The sequence below is a fragment of the Galendromus occidentalis genome, unplaced genomic scaffold (assembly GCF_000255335.2).
Source record: "Galendromus occidentalis unplaced genomic scaffold, Mocc_1.1 scf7180000077501, whole genome shotgun sequence".
In the NCBI taxonomy this organism is placed as follows: domain Eukaryota; kingdom Metazoa; phylum Arthropoda; class Arachnida; order Mesostigmata; family Phytoseiidae; genus Galendromus; species Galendromus occidentalis.
In genome coordinates, this window is record NW_003805489.1 from 469,138 (window position 1) to 473,548 (window position 4,411).

Consider the following 4,411-nt stretch of genomic DNA (forward strand, 5'->3'; position numbering starts at 1 on the left):
GAGCTCAAGAGAAGATCTGAACACTCGTACTAATTCGTTGTGCCGATGCAGCGTGTCCTGTAAATCTGCAACAATCTCACGGATTGTTCCACTGTTGACACGACGCCTCTGATCGATTTGCTCGTTTGTCTAAGCCAGCGGTTCTCAACCTGGGTTCCGCGGAACCCTGGGGTTCCGCGAGCCCCTGCTCGGCTGCTCAGACTTTTATTAATTTTATCGGATTGGAATGATTTTTCTGAGCTCTAATGCATGCAGGATACTTCATGCGATCGTGGTCGAAGGTTTTGAGGTGATTAAGGGGAAAATTTGGAAAGATAGAGTCCGAAACCAATAATAAGGTTTCCGCGGAACCCCACAGGGGTTCCGCGGGGCAAAAAAGGTTGAGAACCCCTGGTCTAAGCTAACGAGGCCTTCCTTTTAGCTTAGACATCGGATATCCCGACTGAGCTGGACTCATCACAAACCTTAAGAGCACCTACGGCACCGACAGCTAATGTCTTCGCAAAGGAGCGAGATCAGAGATTATTCCGAAGTCCGATTCCGATCGAATTCATGGAATGTCATCAAAAAATAACGATGTTAAACGAAAGAGCGCGAAAAGAAAAAAAGAAACGAAAAATAACGAAGCTCCCCCAAGAGGCAATTTGAAACACGAAGTGACTGAATGACGGAAAAGGGGTCCGTTCTTCTCGGATCTGATAGGCTTAAAACCTTCCCAGGTACTACGTGCCTCGTCATGACAAATTCCAAGACTGAGTTACCTTTAGTTTCCAAGAATAGGCGACCATGACAGACAAGTGGACATTCAATTTTATATATATAGATAATGGATGGACTTGAGATCTTTTTCTGGGTATGCCAGTAAAAGACTCTACCCCCAGACTGGCATCGGTACCCTGTAACGGAATGGAGCTTGGTTCTCCACAAGTCAGGAGAAAGCTCAGCTCCTCCATGAATGCTTCGGCTCCGTGTACCGCCCCCCTATGGGCAGCAAGCCCCATGTCGAGAGCCAAGCCCACATGTCGCTGTACGACATAGTGTTCGATGAAATCACGGTTTACGAGAAATTACGCCAGGTTTCCCCGAGGCTCAGCCGTACCCCCGACCTCATCCCTCCTCTCCTCCAGGAGGAATTCCCTTCATAATTATGGGGATCGACGGAAGACGCCTCCCTTCATTCAAGTGCTCCAGGAGTGGAGTAAGAAAGTTAACGATGCTCTAAGCGAGCTGGAAGAGGAAGAAATCTTCAGAAAGCGGCAACTCTGGGCAGAATCCGCTTCAGATGAAAGACATGTGTACACTAGATATCTAGTTCATGGATATCATCATCTGCTCTGTACGGACAACAGCTTCCATGACGCCGATGGAGCTAAGTGTCTTTGTAGGTGTTGCGGAGACTCATGCCCGAAATACCATGCTGCCAAATGCCGGTCCGGATTAACCTCCTTGTACCGTCTAAGTAAGAAGAAAACTAGCTGAATTTACGCACCGCGAAGGCGATGTGGCCGTACTATACTCTGTTATCGAGTGCAATTAATAAATATATATAATTATGGGGATCAAAAGTATGGTATGGTATGGTGTTTATTGATCCAGATTCCCCATATATGTACATAGATTAGAATGTTTATGTGCACACGGTGAATCAGCCTTTCATATCAGGCGCGAGTTTCTCAGCAGATCGATGTCTATCCCAGTCCTCGAGGATTCTTTTTGTCCTCGTCACGTAGGTGGCTCTATCCGTTCCCTCGTGGAGTCCGAGACGGCGAAGAAGTTCTTCTTCTGTGTGGTAGATGTCGTTGCATTCGAATATTACATGTTTCATGGTTTCTTCGTATACGCCACATCTGGGACAGGTTTTATCTGTTCCAGGCGACATCTTGTGAGCTCTAGTAGGAAGCATATTCGCCCTCGCTAGTGCTAGTAGCTTGCTCCCTCTGCCGTTATCGTAGAGGTCGCGGCGTCTCTGATTCAGAGTTCTACGAATACCGGAACGCTGCCCACCCAGCTGTGGGAGACGAGCTCGAAGAAATCGTTGACTATTAATTGCGCTTGCCAAATTCTTCGTTCACTTCTCAGTTTATCGATTTCATTTATCGTTTTTTCTTCTCGCATTTCAAACTTACTCAGCATCGTCGTGAGTTGGTTTTCGAGCTATCTTATCGTTCACTGGCCCGAGGTTGGCCGAAAGGAACAGGAGTTTCATCTCATCACAATTGAAGAGGTTACATGGCAACTTCCGCCGTGACGCTAACACATTCTTACATTCTTTTCTTTAATGACGCATATTTCTTGCCTGTGTGCCTAGATGAAGATGTGCCTATAACCTTCGGTGTCCGCAAAGGGACTTCTTGTGCGCCTGGGGTGGCCAAGCAAAGGTGACGTCATCGTGAACGCCAACGCGGCAGCAGTGGCACACGCCACCGGAATCGGGAAGACCGACGGCACCACACGAGAGGAAAGACGGATCGGACCTGACGGGGACACGCATGGCGAAGGAATTGAAGCCCGCCCGGAGCTCCAGGACAGGACCACCGTCGAAGACAAGAGAGGGGCAGCCGGCTCGGGTGGCACCAGAGGTAGCGATCAGCTAGAGCCGAAGGCCGTCATCGCGACCAAGCAGGTTGACCTGACGGACTTCGTACGTGAATACAAGGGCCGTATTCAGTTTTGGTCCTCAGAGGCCGGGAAGTGCATCCTGTTAAGTCTTTGGAGACTCACAAAACCGGACTCAATCCGAGTCCAAATGGGCCGAAGCGCGTCAACTGGGCCCCAGCGACAATTGCGTTTGCTCAAGAGCTTGGGAGCTCCCGAACGAAGCCAGCATCTCTCTTCAGGTCAAATCAGGTCTATGTAGAATGAGTCGATGAGATGAACGGTAGGAAAAACACTATTAGCGAGCAATGAAGATCTTTATTCTCGTGATAAGACGGTGAATGCGGTCATGAGCAATAATCGAGAATTACGGATTCATCTGGTAAGTGAGAGCGATCCCACGCAGGGTTTCCGTCAAGGTACGAGTATCTAAGCCGTTGAGAACGCCCGTGATTCGAGCATCGTTCTGGACATATTTGTTTCGCTTTCCTGGAGCGGCGTGCCCAGCGATGTATCTCATTGTTAATGGCTCTCGACAACGAGTTCTTCTCAAGTTGACTCCGTATAGCCAAGTCTGAAGCATACACAAAGCAAACACAAATGCCACGCAGGAAACGATCGGGTTAAGGTCGCCTGACTTCTTCTGCAGCGCGAACTCGCCGGCAACGGCAATGTGCCACGGCGGACGCCGCACAGGGGGCGAATAATCTAGGGAACCGCAATGCTTCGACCCATGATCAAGAGTGCCGGGAAGGGCGGGAGGACTCTGATATTGACGAAGGAATGAACGACTCTTATGAACAGGACACTCGGTTCGATGGTCATCACGGCAAGAGGCGGCCATTCGATCTGACTTCGGCGGCCGTCAATTATGAATTATGACCCTTCAACACCTTATTCCGAACATCCGCAAATCGTTATCGGTGCAATGGATCGGATGTGTCGATTCTGTCGGGCAAGAAAATTCGCGTAAGCCGCCTGGGTTGTGATGTAAAAACGGAACGGTGCATTTGCCTCAATTAGAGCTCCCCCCAAGCGAACTCCAATTTCTGATGGCGGGGGATACTCTTGAATCCCAAAACTTCCTTGCGAACATTCGACGGTATAACTCCTGCTTCCAAATGACATCTTTTGGTACGACTTCGCCTATACCAGAAGTTTCCAACCCGATGACTTTCAAGATTCGAGGTCAGATCTACCATAGGATCGGGTCCCTCCTGCCTACATGGAATGTTAGTCCGAAATTCTTGCAGATATATTTCATGGGGGATGAAGAAACCCAAGTGAAGGAGCGTGTCTCTGTTATCTCGAAAGTGAGAGGGGACGTCGTCGCCCGCTTGCAGCGGTGTTCGATCAGTATAATGTTCTTCTGCGAGCGTTCAAGGCCGCATTAGAGAGAATGCCTACCGATGAGTTTGGAGTGATCATCAGAGCTGATAAACGACCGCATGGGGAGCATCGAGGGCGTTTCAATGCGCCGGTGGTAGATGAAGTCGCCGTCTTGATTTCTGCTGAGCTTGGAGACTCACGAGATATCGTGCTTCACAAACGCGGAGATGAGCTCCAGAGAATCGCAGAAACTCATCGGTCGTACGATGCTCTCCAGTTCCCCGTGCTTTTTCCCCGAGGTGAGGATGGTTATCATTTCGAACTCGAACTCATTGATCCCATCAATCGACAACCTCGGGAGCGAAAAGCAAAAGTTTCTTCGATGGCGTTTTATGCGTACAGGATTATGGTGAGAGATGATCAACAAAACCATCTGCTCAAGTGTCGACAGTTGTTCAACCAATACGTTGTAGATTGTTACGCCAAG